We start from the raw sequence: 19,704 nt of genomic DNA on the forward strand, positions 1-19,704 counted from the left end.
ATTTGATGAGTTTTTACCAAAGTAATACACCCTTGATATGAATACAGAAATCAGAAAATACAATGTTACTAGAACCTCAGAATCTGTCTTTTTCGTTTTCCATTCACTAACCTCCTCCTAGTCTAGCAAATCTCTCTTGTCCCATGTTTTAAGTAGCTGAACTAGATTATCTAAAATTAAACTGCTCATTTTACACGAGTCCAAAAAGAAAAAAAAAATGACTTGCTCAAGGTTACATATAGAGTTGGAACAAGAATTAAAGCTGCATTTAGGCCATCTATGCCCTATACAGTGTCCATTCTGTCAAATCATGCCACTGTCAAGAAATTCACTGATCTGCTGAGTGATGTCTCATTATTTCTCCAGTATGGAAGGCAAGACTTTCAAGTTTGCAGGTTGTCAGCCCATGTTGAATTCCTTCCTCCACGGCGCCTCTCTACTCCTAAAACATTTTGTCTCTCACACACTGGCAGATGACTCCTAGAGGCAGAGACAGTTTTCAAGGTCATATGTGTGAAGATAAAAAATGAAAAGAAAAAATTAATCTCCCTTGATCAGAGCTCACTCACTGGGAGATAATTCAATTATGTAGTGTTTTGCATTATGTAAATTCAATACATTCTCTCCCATCTTCTGGTCTAGGTGGCACAGGGCTAGGGTCTGTTCACATGAAGTAAACCAGAGAAATAATGCTTAGATAATAGCAATTTCTGTCCTTACTTCTTGAAATTTATTTAAATCTGACCAAACTCCTCTGGGTGTTGCAATTCATTTATTGATAAGTCCTTTATGCACTGGTTTCACTTATTTTTAAGTCTGGATAAAGCTAATTGGTAGTATTTAACTACTTTATCTAATTTGCCTTATTTCCTCTGTTAGCATCTGCAAGGGCTTAGGATTCAGGTTTCAACTGAGCTTTGAGACAGGAGCACTTACCATGACTTCGTGTTTATGCAGAGAGTACATACAGAAAGTTCATGGCAGATTTACACTCTGTGATTCTCTGAGCTTGCCTTGGTTGCTCTATTATTCCAGAAACATCAAGAAGAGAGTATTTCAGGTGTATGCAGGAAAACAGAAAGGTACTACTCTTGAGCATGCAAATATACTCTACTATTTACTATTCACACAAAATTTAAGACTTCATTGACAAAGTTCACTATATTGTTCATATGAAAACTTTATAGGACTTACTGATCCTACCAGTTAGCATCAACTTATTATTATAAAGGAATGCCATATTATGGCTGAATGACACAGGGAACAAAAATCAAATCCTTTTATGGGACAACTTTGTGCTGTTATTTATCCTCCAGAATTCCTTTTGGTATAAGACAGAGGCTAGACTTCATTTGGACTCACATCTTTGCCTAGATATTTTTCCGTGCCCAGCACTTCTTTCTTTGTATCCTTAGATATTTTACTAGGAACACTCCTTAACCAATCTCTTACCTGAAAGTCCTTGTTTCAGGTTCTGTTCCCAGGGAACCTGAACTAAGACACCCAGATACCTCTATTTCTAGGGTAATAATGACTTAATTATTCTTGTGTAGGTGGTATGGCTCTGAGCCCAGTGGTATTAATTAAAATTAGGATGAAATCACAGCTTCCCAGAACACCAAGGTTCTCTGTATTCTGTATCCTCCACAATACCTGCATATGACAATCCTAATAAATACTGTATAGAAACAAATTGGAGACATTTCTAATAAAGCAGAAAATCCAAGATCTTATATTTTAATCTAAGCATTAACAGAAGCCAAACTTTCTTTGAGAACACAAATATCTGCTCACTCTTCCTTTGCATTAGTAGAGATAAGATGAGCAAAGAGAAGCATACATTTAAAGCAAAATTATAATCTCTTATAAGCAATGGCAAGCCAGTTTCAATCTGTCTCCACCAGCAGAATCAAGCTGTCTTTCCAAAAGGGTAAATCCTATGTTAGTGGCACAATCTAATAAGCAATGGCTTTCTCATATATAGGGACTGTGACTCTAACAGAGAAAATAAAGCCAAAGAAACATGACAAAAATACACTTCTGATTAGGAGAAGGGGAAAAAAATAGTACCCTGGCCCCTATGCCTCTCAATTTTATTCTCGATGTCCTCCAGGCCCACCTTGTATGGATTTAAAATACTGATTTCCAGGCAGGTCATTTCAGGGAACCTTTCTGGGACTAGAAAATAACTTCATACTAGAACAGTGAGTGATTACAAATGATGCTGAAAGAATTCTAGGGCTTTTTCTTTTGGCAAAGGGACCTCATCAGACATTGAATAGTATTCCAATTTGCCAATATTCAATACTGTGGCACCACATGTTAACTAGAGAAATAAAGAGGTTCATAACTTAGAAAAAGAGAGCTCTGTTTCTCATAAAGGCTTGCAGGCTGTGGGTGATCATTCCAGCAGGCTGGAAAGCAGGGCCCCTGACCACATGCTAGGCACACATGCTTTGAGTCAGGGTCAATGAACAGGAACGGGAATTTATACTGAGCAAGGTGGCCAAATATATATACTTAACAAGCTCTGGAAGGAGTCATGAATATTTATGAAAAGAGAAGATCTGCCTGCACAATGGAGCTTTCTGTCCTTTTATGGGATCCATATTTAAAAGTCCCCGTCCTCTATGTCAAAAAGGTGAAAGGACAAGAAAATCCTTTCTGCACATGCTCTATAGACTGTTCAAACCACTTCATGTTTGGTGATCTTTTATCAGGAAAGAATACTGGTCTGGACCTTAGGAAATAAAGCCTGATGGTCCTTAGCAAGGGAGGATAAAATGATGTATGCCTGACCTCTCATCCCGTCATACCTGGGAACTCAGTTTTAAGGTTTCTCTGGGGTCCCCTTGGCCAACAGGGAGTCTGTTCAGTCAGCGAGAGGCTTATTTTTAATTCACACATGCTTTATACAAGATTAATGGATGGATTTATCTCAAGTCTAGATCAGTTAGATTTCATGAACCATATCCTTGGTATACTCATTAAAGAAACTCAATATTTGAACTAATCCTGTAATGGTTCCTCTGAAAAATCACTCACTTCTTTTACTCTATGCATAAGCATGACTAAAAAGTATGTCCAGCAGGTTGTATAAGTTTGTATTTTCATATTAGAGTGTAGATGCCTACACTTTTTCTCAAATTAATTCCACAGGTTTTTTTTTAATGATGACAGTTTTATATAGTCATTAACATGTTTCTCCTCTGAAGAAAACAATCCTTCCCAGTGGCATCTGAAATAATATCATGCCATATCATGAATATGTGAAATGCACTACTCTAGATTAAGTCCAGGGAAAATAGATGAAGAGATAAAACTAATAGTTGCATCATTTATTATAACATGACTCCAGAAAAAAATTCTAACCACATCATTAAAAATTCTCTATTATAACTATGAGCATAAATAGGGGTACTAACATTCAGAAAAGACACCAAGGACATTAGTGGGGAACTGCAAAGCAGCTGTGCAAAGTGGGGCCCTACATTTACTGTTCTAGTAAGTTTTATGTTTTACATTTTTTTTTTGTCTCTAGCAGAAGAATGTACATATGAAAAACGAAAACAAAAATCTCAAGTAGATAGTCATTTCTGGGCCATTGTCTTGAACACAATTTAATATATTTGCAGAGAAAACCTCAAGAGAGTAAAATATTTTAGCCTTTATTTTTATTTTAGAATCTTAGTGCTATGTAGGTTATTAAGTATGAAATGTCCTATTTCTTTAAGTACTAAGTTTGACAGTTGATATCTCTGATATTTCATTTTGACACTTCTTGTTTTATTTTTATTGTGAAGGTACATCCTCATTCTTTCAAACATATGGTTTGGCTTGAGATTATCGTTCAAATTTTTTTAGAGCAATTTTTGTGAAACCACAAATAAGTCAAAAATTCATGCTATTTTTGAATATGAGTTCCATTGTGGAACCAATACAGCACAGACAACTCGAAATATCAATAAATATCCTTTGGGAAGGATGTGGCTAATGAATGCACTGTATGTCAATGGTTCAGCAGTTCTGTTCTGGTGACTTTAATCTTGAAAATGATCCATATCGGCAACCTGAGACCAAGGTGGATAATGATGAGCTGAAAGCTACAAAGGAAGTGAACCCATCTCAGCCTATGTGTGAATTAGCAGCAAGGTCTGATGTTACCATTCGAATGATATTGGACCATTTGAAACAAATCAGCAAGGTAAAGAAGCTGAATAGGTGCGTATCACATGAATTAAATGAGCGTCAGAAGAGAACTCTTCTCAAAGGTTGCCTTTGCTGTCACAACATAAAGGGGAACCATTTCTACACTGTATTGCTATGTGTGATGAAAAATGGATTCTTTTTGACAATCACAAGCATTTGGCACAATGGTTGGATAAAGACAAAATGCTGAAACACAGTCCAAAACCAAATATTCATCAAAAAAAGCTAATGATGTCTGTTTGATGGTCCAGTGCTGGTATTATCCACTATGGCTTCATGAAACCTAGTTAATCAATTACAGTGGATGCCTACGGGAACCAACTGGATAAAATGATGAGGATGCTTGTGATTAAGCATCAAGATTGGTCAATAGAGACAGGCCAATCCTCTTGAAATACAATGCTCAACCACATGTTGCACAAACAACGCTCCTCAAACTACAGAAGCTGGACTTGGAAACTCTCTGTCATCCACTGTATTCACCAGACCTTGCACCAACTGACTACCTCTTCTTCCAGGCTTTGGACCACTTTTTCCAAGGAAAAATATTCAATTCTTAATAAGCTGTGGAAAATGCCTTTTGCAATTTCACTGCCACTCAGTCTTCAGGCTTCTTTGCTGCTGGCATAAACAAGCTACTGTTAAGATTACAAAACTATGTCAATAGTTGAGACACAAACTTTGATTAATTGTACTGCTTCTTGTTTGAGATATAATAAACGAAACTTTTGACTTGAAATCGGACATTTCATATTTAATGACCTATATAATTTCAACAAAAATAAGTCACATTTTTTGCAAAATCACTACAAGAGATTTAGAAGGCTCATTTAAAAGGAAAACAAAACTTCAAGTAACTTTATTCCTAAGAAGAGTTCTAACAACATCTCTGGGGATCTGGAGTGGGTGTGAGTGTGGCCCTAGCATTCTTGGCCTGCCATGCCTAGGATAGAGTTTTTACCCTGTGTGTGCCTACCTAGAATAGAACTTTTACAAGACAGGGGTAGTAGAGATGAGAAATACAGGCAGCTTACCTCTCTTGCAGTGAACTCCAAGATTTATACTGAGAACTTGGGGAGAAGGAGCCCCCGTTTTCTTAGCCAAGTCTATGCGGAATAGAGTGCCAGGGATAGAACTTTGTAACATAGCATGGTTAAAGTGGAGTAGGCGAGGGAATGAGTCATGGATCCATATCCAGATTCTCACTGTAATCACTGAGATTCAGTAAATTATGTTGAATGAATGCTTCACCATTTGCTCCATGCCCTTAGGACAACTTCCAGGGTCTTCAAATGATTTGTATGTGTTTAAATATAATTTTCCCCCATTAAATTGTTGTTTTACTGCCCAGCAACTTAGTCAAGCTCCTTGCTCAGAGAACCTGGAAGTCCTGCATCTCATTCTTTATTTCTTCCCTGAAGTACTGCAACAGTATCTTGTGTTGTCTTCGTAACTCTATCCTCACTTGCTACCAATTCATTTATTCATAATTCCTCCATAGTAATCTCTAATACTCAAACCTGACCTTGCCATTCCATTGTTGAAAACTAGTCAATGACACTTCAATATTTCCCAGGTAAAATCCCTTCTCTATAGTATAGCTTGGATGATCCTTGCTGATGATCCTTAATATAGTTACTATTTTCTTGTTTTTCTCTACTTTCTCTATTATACTATCTCACATATCCCTACTATACAAATGTGAAAAACAATTATTATTTGTTACCTTTACCTCAATTCCCTTCCCTTATGTTCTTATATATGGGCCTTGGTGAAAAGCAGACCCTTTGGAAACAGAATAGCTTTGAATATCGTGTCCATCATTTACCCTCCACTGAGTTTCCACTTTCTTGTCTATAAAATGGAGATAATAATAGCAGTTAACACACAGGAAGACTGAGGATATTAAGGGCCATAATGTATGCCTGTCAAGCATTCTACAAGTATTAGCTATTGTTATTAATATTCTTATGTCCCCTTTTGTTCATTTCCCAAGTCCTTTCATTTTTCAACATGCAGACTACACATTCTCAAAGATCTTTTGCTGACTTCCCGTGCCACACCACTTCCCGTGCCACACCACTTCCCGTGCCACACCACTTCCCGTGCCACACCACTTCCCGTGCCACACCACTTCCCGTGCCACACCACTTCGCATGCCACACCACTTCCCATGCCACACCACTTCCCATGCCACACCACTTCCCGTGCCACACCACTCTCACTCCTCTACTTTGTTTCTCTACCCAGGATATACATTGATAGTAGCTCTGACTAATAAAATGATAATAGTTTCTCATTCTGTCTCCCCTTAGACAACTGCAAACATCTTGAGGGCATGGATTAGGCTTTATTTACTTTTGAATCTCTGATGGCAGCATCTAGTCCACTGAAGAAGTTCAGTGAACACAAATTTTCTTTTATGAAATTTGGAAACGTTAAGTCCCAGCTGTAGCAGAGACTAGAATGCGTAACCATACAGAAAAATTTTGCCAAAGATGGAGATTTCTTGGCTCAATAAAAGTTATTCACTCAATTGGCTTCCACCTTAGCAGCTGGAAGGAATATTTTGCCAGCCAGCTGAGTTCTGACTAACATGAAGACCTGGTGATCCAGGCATCCTACCAGGTTCCTGGATCTAAACAGCTGTGATCTAGCCAAGCCTTAGCGGCTCATTTTGATTCCAACCTATTCATGTATTTACAAACTCATTATCCCTCAAAAAATTTGACATAGAACTTTTCTTCAAAAGTGCTAACTTAATAGTAACTATGAAAAAAGGTTCACATTGAGAAGCCAACATTTGGGGTGACTATCAGGGTTTACCCTCACCAAAATCATGATGAAAAGTGAAAGTTTATTTTGATGAATCTGCCAATTTTTCTACCTTTTGAAGAGCCACAAATATGAATGTGGAACATGTTAAGTTTTTCCTAACTGGAATTTCAAAGTACTCCCTTATTAGTTTGTTCATATTTTTCTTTCAAGAAAAATTACCACATTCAGAATTAAAAATATAACATTTAACTCTGAGGCAATTTCTTGTTTTAAGTTTAGTTTCCACTGCAAAAGAGATTTATTTCCTGTCTTTTTAATTTTTATCTCAGAATATCCTAAAATTAATAATCAATTATAAAATACACATGAGAAGTTCAAACATGTATATACATTCATGCAAATATACACACACAGATATAAATGCATAATTTTCTCAGATTTTCAGCAAAATTGTTCATCACACCAAGAGTCACCTTCATACATTCTTGCTTTTGCATGTGGATTATGGAATTTCTCTTTAGATTGCTAGGGATTACTTAACAATTACTAGTGCAATTTTTGTGAACAAAAGCATTTGAATGAAAATCATATTTTGGCCAACACTTTCCAGTTTGACTCTCACATTCTATCTTTTCCTCACCCTTTTCTTCCCTGTTTGTCTGACTTAAACCACTTCCAGGACAATTCCTTTTTCCATGTGTCCTGATTCCAGAGGATGTAGGTATTATGTAATACTTAACTTTTAAAAAGCTTTTTACTTCCTGTACAAAGACAATTGAGCTGCTGTTTATGCAAACTTGTATCACTGCCCTTGAGATATTTTGATGATTCAACACACTAAATGCAATAAAATACTCAATTAACTTATTCCAAGTTGTTCTACTCGTTGCTCCATGGACAAATTGGATGGCTTATTTATTTGCATTCCAAACATCAACTTAGTGTAAATGATGAAACCATTTAGAAAGGAATTCAGTTAAAAAGTAATTTCATTACCCTCCCAGTAACCCACTATTCCATGTCATGTTTCTGTTTTGTAATGTGTCATAATGAGGCTTACTGGTGGTAGAAATGCCCGATTCTAGCCAGGTATTTGAGGACATGGAGCTATCCCACATACAAAGATAAAAATGCTACATAACAGGAAGGCAAAATAACTTCTCAGCATTAAATATTATTTAATTAGACATCATAAAAAACATGAGGTAGTAATAGTTGGCATGCTCTGGCTGGTTGACATAACACAGCTAGGTTGTTGATATGCCCAATCTCAATGGAGATTCTCAGTGTTCTCAGATGCCCAATTTGAATGGAGATTCTCAAGCAAGATTGCATTTTACTTCTGGAAAAATAAGAAAAACGACCACTTGGGAAAACTGCTTTATCACCAGTGCTTCTGACTGTCTTTGATTTGCGTGTGTTCTTTTCAGTCAACTATACTTCACAGAATCTTAGAAATTGATATTATACCTTGTGACACATGGCATAGCAAGCAGGGTTCAACACTGATCTCACAATGTATTATGATAAGTGAAAGAAATCAGGTCACTAAGTTTAGAATAAGAACATTCTCAATCACCAAATGGAAAAGCACACCCCCACCTCTTCTAGGCACAACCCATGAGAACCCATGGAAAAGAAGCTATATAACTGTGAATTAAAGGTATCATAATAATTATTAGGTATCCAAGAATAGAGTCCATCTGGTCATGGGACAAAAAAAAAGTCGCCTTTCTGTTACAGTACAATGTACAGTATATCAGATATCATCTTATTTATACACATCAAGAAATGAATTAACCAGGCACCTAAACTAGAGACATAATTTAAAAGAGATACGAATCCTCTCTCCTATGACTTGGTATTGTTCTTTATTAGACTTTTTCTGCACCAAAGGCCAAGGGCTAAGTCCAAAGAAGACATTAATATGGTTTTAAATGAGGCCAATTTGTGCCAATAAAATAAGTTCCACTGTGTACCTCCCTCACCATCCATGAAATAGGCTGACGAGAAATTCAATTTCTGTTAGGCAGAATGCTGAAAGATCAACCCATGCTGAGGCACAGAAAATAAAAATGACAACCCACAGATCCTGTATATGTGACTTAAATACAATTGTGCTTTCAGGCTTAAAAGTCTGAAATAATTATTTAAGATAGAAGGTATTAAAAAAAAATAAGGTAGCTTTACATCCCTGATGATCATATGTATTTATTTGTCTCTATTTTCCTGTTAAAGTTATTAAAGTTCATAAGGTGAAAAGATTTTAAATAATAAATCAAATACTTTATCTATTTCTACGTAAAGCTATCCTTAGGTATTAGTAATATTTCCAGGTATATACCTTTAGAAAATTTGAGATTTATTTGTAAGGAATGATAAATATGTTAGTAGGACATGTCAAAGGAGACCTGATAGAATGAAATGCTCACTCTGCTGACAGATAGCATTGCTCACAGTAAAATTGGCACCTGACTTTATGATACATACTTATAGTCTTCAACTCAGACATCTTTATCTTCCTCCTCCAGGACAGAAAGCATTTTCCTCAACTTAGTTCATCATGAAATGGGTTTTTATAAGCAATGGTGACTCTAGCGCAAACTGAGAATACTATGCCTCTGTGCCTCAAGAGGGGGAAATTTTAAAAATCTGAATTCCTTACATTTGAAGATCAATTTTTGTTGCATTACTGACATTTCACAATATGTCAGTTCTTGCCTTTTTTCATGCTTTTTAAAATTTGAAATTTTGTAGCATTTATAACTGCTGGCAAGTCATATACAGTCAAAACTAAAATCATCAAATTTCATGTACTTCCAAATCCCTGTGTCTTCTGGATCCTCAACCAGGAACACCTTGGCTTTCAACTTATATTCAACTTTAATTTCACTTTTGTCCAATCAGTTGCCAGAGTGAATTCAGTTTGGTAAATATTTACTAGAAGCTTACTATGCATCTTGCATGGCGATAGACAGAAATCCTAACTCTAAATTGAATTTCAAAGGCATGTATCTGCCTTCTATTTCTATAACCTTACAGCAATAATCTCCTAGTTAGTCTCCTTATCTACTTTCTCTCTTCCACTATATATTACATTTATTTACAGGGATGTAAGTCAATCCACCTGAGGTGGTAACACCTATTTTGCATCATAAAGAGGACATCCAGATAGCCCTAGACCTTAGAAAAGAAAGAAATATGATGGTGTATCTTAGAAGCCATCTGATTTTCTTGTTGATAATGCCTTTGCAACTGTAGGACTCAATATAAGTAAGCAGAATTATACAACTCCATTGTCCCATTGTTCTTTTCCAGAAGATCATTATCTATAAATTTAGTAGTTTAATCATGCTCAATATATTTACAGTGCTTTTAGCCAATGTCAGTGTGTGCAATTTGCAACTCAGCTATTTGCAATTCTGAAACATATTATATGCATCACTGGCCCTTTCTCATGGCATCTTCAAGCATTTCTGTTAAAAGAGCTGGAAGCAACAAAGACTGGACATTGATTTGTTAAGAATGGATGAAAAAAAGTCAAGGCCAAGCCAACCTTTATAATCTGGAGTCCATTTCAATTTAGAAACTCTGGTCTTATGAATAGAAATTCCTTCTCACTTGCATTGCCATATCCTGGAGAAAAGAATAAACTAAAGAAGCGAACAAAAGTGTGTTCTGCCTTGCTGCAACTGTAGAGATATGAAAATTAAAATGTCTAACACTGTGAGCACTGCCCCACCTCCTCTGAAACAGGTCATCTTGCTTCTGTTTGTATTACTAGGTGGTTTTTTTTCCCCTCATATTCATTACAGAGTTCTGTGTGCCTCTAAGAACAGCATTCATTAAATGTGGGCAGGCAGCCTAGAGGATTAATCAGATAAATAGTATTCCATTTGGAAAATAGTTTTGTTTGTTGTTGCTTCATTTCCACTTCTCCATGCCCTTGACCTTTGATTTAATTTATTCATATATTCAGATGCCACTTCAGTGCTCAGGGGTAAGGAGGCAGCCATAATTATTCTGTTTGAGGAGGAGGACATTAAAGAAGCCTGAAGAACTGGCTCTTCCTGAGTTCATCACCCCACCCAATGTCTGGCCAGATTCCTGTCTCCAAGAGCATGCTCTAAAGCACAAAAAATGAGCAGTAAGTGTATGAGTTGAGTCGTTATGAAGTAAACATCCAAATTAAGATTTCTGCTTTTTCACTTACCCCATAACCTCACGGCTACTATTTATTTAACTTCTTGAAGCCTCCCTTTCATCATCTATAAAACAGTAGCAATGAATGAGCATAAAATGAAATAAATGTAATGCAAGTAGCTAGTGCCTGGAACAAAGCATTTGCTCAATAGATGTTAATGATCTTTTTTTGTGAACACTCTTGGAAATATAAGAGGTTTACAGAAACTTATTCCAGTGTTTCTGTAGATAGGCAGATGCAATAGAATCACATGGAGGTGTGTGGTAAGATATACATGTTTTTAATTCTTTATCCCATACATAGTTAATTAGAATCTATATTTATAATATGTCTAACAATCTTTCCAGGTAATTCTGATGGGCAGTTGAACTTGAGAACCACTCTCTTATTCATTCTACCCTCAATTCCATTGTGGATGTCCTCTTGCACTATTGCTGCCAAGTTTTTCTGTAACCTCTGTTTAAACACTTAAAATAACAGTGAATTCAAAATGTCTACTGAAACATCTTTGTTTACATACAACAGTTTTGACCAATGATATCTTCTACCCAAGCAAAATTTCTCTCTAGTATCCCTCACTCACTCATGCAAATTCAAAACGCTGGCGTCATGTAGAAAATAATATTAACCCTTCTTTGCATCTAATAGCTATGCATGTATTTGAAATCTCAGTTTTCCTCCTTCAAGTCATCTCTCCTCTAAACTAATATATTACTCACCAATGCCAATCCCCAAATCCCAAGTTCATGTTTACCTAATCCTTGCCAAATATATTCCCGCTGGTAGAGTTCCAGATGCCTATACACTACCTAGGTTCTGACTACTGGACCACCTTTGGAATTTTTCATTGACCTAATCTAATCTCTCACTTGGCAAGAGGAGACCAAATATGCACATGAAGGAGAGACCATTTGAACTTATCTGTTATATGCTACAAAAGAATCCTCATGTCTTTTGATTTTTAATCTAAGTGTTTTCTATCTCCTCAACCATCTTTTGTTTTTTTTTTTTTGTTTTGTTTTTCTTTTTTTTTTTTTTTTTTTAAAAACAATAGTTTCATATTTTTTTCCCCACCCCCCCTTTCCCGAGTCAGCACCTTCAAATGTTACCACTCCCCAAACGGTGCGCAATGCACTCATTGTGTAGGCATACCCCCATCCCCTCTCCTCAACCATCTTTTGAACTGCTTAAATTCAATACCATGGTCTTTATTATGAGCATCTGAGATTTTGGCCTTAGGGCAGGAGTAGGTGTACAGAATATGGGGGAATAGTTTATAGTTGAGGCTATTGAGGTCCTAGCAGGTCGTGTGCCTTGACAGAATTTATATAACTAGTATATACCATCTGGTATATACTAGTTGGTATATACTAGTTGGTATATACTAGTTGGTACAATAATTCTTTGTAACAAAACTATTTCCTACTTACATGGTATAGATGTCTCAAGCCAGTAGTTTCTAGGCTTGTTTTGCTGATCTTCATATGAATAGATTCAATTCTTTTTTTATTGGTGTTGCTTTAATTTAAGCCAATATTTAATAGGTATAAAATATCAATTAAACTAAGGATTCACGGGTTTTCCTGAGAAAGTTAGCAATTGCAGCTCTGCACCTGCATTCCCACACAGCAGCGTTGTCCTGGACCTCCCTTTAGGTTGGGCTGGTGTTCTTCATTTTGCCCACCTGGCCTCTGCAGAGACTTAGGTTTGCCATACCCACCTCAGAATAGTATTGCATACTTTTACAAGAACTTTCATGTCTGCAATTTAATGTGAAATTCAGATCAATCCTACGAAATAGAAAGAGACTGATACAATCATATATATATATTTTATATATATATATAAAATCAAAGATATACCAAGTCATCTGACATGTGCCAGGACAGGGTGAGGAGAGAATAATGGTTTAGCATTTCTGGAGCAAAATGTCCTGATTTAAAATCCTGGAATACAGGTGAGAGCTTTAGAAATGGTTGTAGTAATAAGAAAAGAATTAAATTTACTTAAGCAACAGGTGTCGGGTGTCACTGGGTACTATGGGGCATTCAGAGTGGTGTCCCCGCTGTTTTGAACTAAGCTGTAGACTGAGGCTCTGAACACATAAAGAAATTGAAATGTGAAAGATAAAAAAAAAATAATTAGTTATTAACATGAGTAATTCAGAAAATAAGTACTCAAAAGTTTCTAACATAGGTTGGACTCGTGTGGGCCAAATTATCTGAGAAGAATAATTTAAGATAGGACTTAAAATATAAAAACGAGTGGATGATAAAAGAGTTTTCCAGCTAAGGTGAAGGGGCAATATAGGTAAATGTAAGGATATGGTTATGAGTATAGTTTATGAAAATGATGAATAACTGGATAGATTAATTGGGAATAAAGACCTCACAACATTGAGTTTCTGCTTCTAAGAAGAGATATGATAAGACCTGAGATATAGGATTTCCCAGCTTCATTGGCTGCCCTAGGTCAAATGAGATTACTGGGTCCAAGTTAGAGTGCATCCATGTCATTCTAGAATACTGTGAATTTAGCTTGAGCATTTCACCCCCAGAGTGCCTTCATCTTATCTCATATTCTGGGCTGCAAATGTGTGAATCAGTTTCTCAAAAGCGGATGACCACTGAACCAAGAAAGAACACGCCTTTTGAGACAGCAACCAAAATCCTTAGAAAGTCAGCAAAAATCTGGTACAAGGAAGGGGAAAAAAGGAAATATGTTGAAAGTCAGACTTTCCAGCATCTGTTTGTCTTCCTAGCTGGGTCTTGTGGGGCTACAACCCCACTCTGGAAACTCAAGTGGATCCTTCTTAGTTATATGTGTGTGTGTAGTAGGATCAACCTGCAAACCTAATTTTGTACAATATTGTAGCTAAAATGGAAAATGGCAGCCTCATTCATTTTTAGTAAAAAAAAATAGAATCATATTTTTCCCATGGTTTTAGATTGCATTTAATGACTCTTAAACTATATCTCAAATCACTTAGAAAACCCACAGAAGATTAAACATCGTTCTATATTTTTTATCTTAAGAAAATAAAATCATCCTTTCTCTTCCCAGTCTCCAGCTAAGCTGATATCCTCCTTCTGGGCTGTGGGATTGCACCAGGTGTTGAGACTGTGCATGAGACTCATGTGTGAACTGCAGGTGAGAGTGATGACAGATGTGTTGGGAGTCTTTGCTGAATAGGCCAGAGGTAACTGGAAGCTTTTGTCATGTGGGGAGAGATGATTGTGACTGTGTTTGTGCTCTACCTAAATCTTGTATTAATATCATACCAAGACCAAGATCTTCCTCTACCTCTAGTAAAAGGATACTGTCAGCATTTCTCCCAGATGTTGGCCTGAGTATTACCTTATTACCTGACTATTCATGCTTTACACCAAAACTGATATATGCTGACCATAGTGTATACTTTTCTTTTCTTTTTTTTTTTTTTTTTTTCCTGGTTTCACCATTGGATTCTCAGATCACATCTTTTGGTTGATCAACCTGCAGCTTCAGAGAGGGGCACATGAAATAATCCTAAGCCAGTCATCACAGTCCATCCCTCTGGACACAAAAACTAGTTCGGGGCTTGTGATAGAATTCAATGTAGGCAATCAAAACTAATTTCAGAACGTGGCTGGTGAACCAGAAGAAAAACATGATTTTCCTTCCTTTTGCATTTAACCTACAATGATATACTTGGATCTGCCACTAAAGCCCCATCCAGCCTTTCTGATAATGAGACCAATGCAAAGTTAGACTCCAGATATATAAAGTCACTGATGATATAATTTAATCTCAGAATCAAGTCATGTTGGAAGACAATCTAACCTCAAACTTTTCCATTTTCTGGTCTATGAGTAAAAACATTACTTTATGCTTAACCCATTCTTTGTCATTCATTGACTACAAAGGTGTCAATTGATATACCCAGGTCTTATGAGTCAGAAACATTTACCCTACCTTGGTGTTTACAAATCATTTCAAAAACACCACAACTTTCTTTGAAATGTGTATTCTGTGTGCAATAGTCTTGTTTCATTTTATCTCCATTCTTTTTTAATATTCTTTTGATCCTCTCCATGACAATCAACTATAAACAAACACGTAAAATTTCAAGTTTCCATTTAAAAAGCCTCCCAGTTCAACTCCACTGTAAATCAAAAGATCTTTCTGAAAATTGACAATCACCACTAATAATCAGTTTTTTAACTTTGCTTTCCATATGCTGAATTCCCTGAAGCTACCAACCTCCAGTAATACTTTTCCATCTCTGAACCTTGGGTGCTGAGTCTCTTGGTCACTCATGCATCATTTTACCCTCTACAACTAAACACATAAAATCCATTTTCTAAATACTCGGTGCTATCTGCATGGTAATAACAAGTAAACCTCATATTGACTTTTCACATCAAGCTATATCAGATCAAGATTTATATCTGTGAACCCAATGGCCACAACCAAAGGCTATGATGTAAAATAGGGATAAAAATAATGCTCACAATATTTTTTTCACAAGTAAAATGAGGTTACAATATGACAACACCAGCCACACATCTCTGATAGTGGATAAATCCAGAATGAAGATTAACTTCTCCAATAAAAAGTGTAGAAGATAGATTTAGAAGACCTGAAATCTTTATCTGGCTCTTTATTTTTAATAATACCATTATGGGGAGGAAGAGGAAGCATGGGTTTTAAGAATAGTCTCTTAGAAAGCACACTTCCTCTGGAATCACTAGCTCACAGCCCACACATAAATTTTTTATCTGCAAAATGGTAGAAACATCATGGAATCGTGAAAAATCAATGAGAATTGCCAGATAAAGTATCTACCATGTAGAGGAGGCAATAAACTCAGAGTTGTGAGGAGGAGACAGTCCTGGGTTTGAAGTTTCTCTCTGTTATTATGTGACTTGGAAAAGCTACTTAAATTGAGCCTCAATTTCTACATCTGTGCAATGGGTAACATATTAGGCATGGAAGACTTGGAGAAGGTCCCCACCTGCTTCTCCTGCCACAGTTCTTTGATGTGCCTACCAGGGCTGAGTTTTCCTTCTTCAGTTAGTCTCATTTTGCTTTTTTATCTGTTTATAAGTCTTCACAGCTGCTCATCCATTGAAGGTTATCCTTCTATATTCAAGAATGTTTATGAATTTTCTAAATATTCTCTCTAGCATTTCAAAGGATTTGGAGTAATTAAAAGAGATTGTATTTTATGCTTAGTTTTCTGTATTGAATCAATTCCAAGCGTGTGGACACGTTCCATACCCTTTTCTAAGAATGTGGTTTCATTCCCTTATAAGGATGTTCCCCTAATTGCATGTAACCATTTCCTTGTAAAAAGATTAGTATATATTGTCTACAGCTGTCCCCTCCTGCTATAAACAGTCTCTCATTTACATCCTAATTAACCAGTTTCTCCAGAACGAGCTTCTTAAAGGATTTTGAGTAAAATTTTAATCCTTCTTTTGGTATATCTAGAGTGCAGAACAGGCAGATATTATCACATGGGCAGGACTTACTGCCTCAAATTCAGCACCAGAAAAAGCTGCATGTAGTGAATAAGTTGAAACACAAGACTGAATGAGGATTGGTCTCCCTGAACACAAGCATCACCTTTGGTAGAGTGGAACCTCCCTTTCTTGGGAGTAGATTATGGGGTTGTCAACCACTTAGTCATCAACCTAAACTATCTCAGTAACCCTTCAGTAAAGCTAAGCTCTGCCACAACTTCTGCCAAGGCTGACAAACTCAAATCAGCTCAGGGTGACACTGCTAAATATACAAGCAAACACAGTAAGTAGCACCCAAGTACAACAGCAAAAGAAACTTCAAAAGCCTCCAGCTCAGTGATAACTTCAGATAACTTCCACAGCAAAAGCTCCAGAGCCACACAGCAACTCTTCCCCATTTACTTGTTATTTGAATATATATGTATATATAAACATTATATATAAATATATACAGTTGACCGTTGAACAACATGAGTTTGAGCTGCACGGGTCCACTTATATGCAGATTTTTTTTTCAATAAATACAATTGGCTTTCCGTATCAGTGGGTTCTGCCTCAAAAACCAAAGGTGGATCAAAAATTCAGTATTCAGGGTAGATAGAAACCTGTGTATACAGAGGGCTAACACTTTCACTGTGAGACTTGAGAATGAGCAGATTTTGGTATACACAGGCATTCTGGAACTAATCCCTCATGGATACCGAGGGATGACTGTAGTACACCATATATAAAGATATCATATCACCTCAACAAAGAGTATAAGTCTAAAAGTCTGATCACCCAAACAAAGAGGATAGTTGGATTTGGAGAATCCAACTAAGAGTTCTCTTTGAAGTGAGACACCTCAGAGTAGAAAACGTGTTATGGCACAAAGTAAACTTAGAAAGGCCAGCAGTCCATTGTTCAAATCTTTCATGTTATCAATGGCACCTTCAGTCAACAAATTTTTGTTGCATGCCTGCCATGTCCCCAACATGTATATGCTACGTAGAGAAAACAAAGTAAGAGTAAGGCAAAGCCCTGCACCAGTCTGAAATGATGTTGTGCACATGCTGTTAGACTAGTTGCTAATGGAAATACCTGTCACTCAGCTTGGAAGACCCTTACTGTATTTTTCACCTTCTAATCCCTAGTCATTTATTACAATCTTCTTACTATCATTATCACTTCCTCTAGAAAGCCTCCTTATAGCACCATCCCATGATAACTTTGGAGCAGACAGTTTTTAAAACTGCCATGTTAATTATCTTCATATGTGTATGCTACCTTATCTCCCCAGCTATATAGAAGGGTTTTCAAGGACAAGGACTCTACTTCAAATGTCCTTAGCTGATCTCCTCCTCCTAATATAGAAGATTAGAGAAATATTTTCCAGAAGAATGAAAGAATCATAGGCAATGTAAGTGTCAATAGTGACAAAAGTACATAAAATAACAGAAGCATTTATTAATGATGTGACTAATTAGTAGAAGCTCTGGTATAGGGTCTTGAGTTCTAACACAGAAACTGACTGAAGGAGTACATTATAACCACCAGAAACTCCAGATATGCACTATTCATAAAATGCAAATAAAGCTACTTTTCTTGGCCATTAGGAGGAATTGAGGAAGCCAAAACAATGCTAATGAATTCTAAAATCAGTGTATCTTCTTAGCATTCCATCCTCTCTATTAGACTCATTGAAATGTTCTAGTTCAGACATTTTAACAATTCTGCATTGTACCTGGGTGGCTGTAGCTTAAAGAAGTCTCTGATCTTGGCAAATATTAAAATGAAAGGTCATTGGAGCCTCAGGAGAAATTCTGTTCAAGAAGTCAATTAGCATAAGTCCTACACATGACCCTATATGTTCAGAACTTTAAGGCTACTATGCTATTCCTTTTAATATTTTCTTGATCTGAAATTAGTTTTTATTTAGTATAATATCAGAACCATAAAAAGAATTTAGCTGTAACATCAGGATCACCAGTGAAAAATTAATTCTAGGAAAAGAGAAAGCTGGGTGATTAGAGAACCCCCAACTGGATAAAGCATCCAAATTTCAGGGATATATCACTGATTTAAGGATAAAAATGAACGTTTCTGTGATGGTGCCCTACAGAACTTCCTTCCTCCATCGTAGCTGTGAGATCCTGGAAGAAGTGCACTGACACGGGTTTTGAAAGGCAATCTGGTGCTGGCCTTGGTTCTGAAATGCATATGACCCTCTCCCCACCCCCCAAGAACACAGAATGGCAGGAAAGAGCCAGATTTAAGGGTTTGTTAGACAGACCTGGTGTTTGATAAACAATGAACTTAAGTCCAATTTGAACTCAGCTTCTGAATACTGAATCACCCCCAATCTCTACCTCACAAGTAGCTAACAATGCTCCTTTCCCATTCCCCATTTGCTCTTCCACCCTCCATGTATTTGAAAGTATCTATGACTATGTCACTTCTCCCTAGAGTATATCCATTGCTATTCATTCTTTCAATCTCTATTTTGTTCCTTGTATTTGCTTATCACTCTGCTGAATGCTATGAGTATGTTGCCCTCAAGGGTGACTATAGGCTAGTAGGAGTAGGGAGAGAGCTGTATTTGTGGCCCACTGACTACTGAACAGACCAGGCTATGGACATACAGTTTATTTAACAGCTATTATGATTGATAGATGATATGATTATTATTGTCTCTATATTTTAAGATGCAAAAGCTAAGAAGTTAAATGATGTTTTTCAAGGTCACATATTTGTCACTGGGCTTTAATTTAGTCCAAGTCTGCTGATATCAACTTCATGCTCTTTCCACTGCATGATATGTTTGTAAGTAACTATAACAAATGGTTTAAAAAATAAATATTACAAATTGTAAGTGAAAGTAGAGATAACAGAGGAGGTAAAACCCAGATAGTTTCTTTTGTCAAAGCCATATCCCTGGTGTATAACATATGCTTTTATAGAATTAAGACTTAATATACATTTGTTGAGTGTAATCTCTGGCTGAAAGTGGCAGGAAGATAGAGTTTT

This window comes from Eulemur rufifrons, chromosome 28 (assembly GCF_041146395.1).
Source record: "Eulemur rufifrons isolate Redbay chromosome 28, OSU_ERuf_1, whole genome shotgun sequence".
Taxonomy (NCBI): domain Eukaryota; kingdom Metazoa; phylum Chordata; class Mammalia; order Primates; family Lemuridae; genus Eulemur; species Eulemur rufifrons.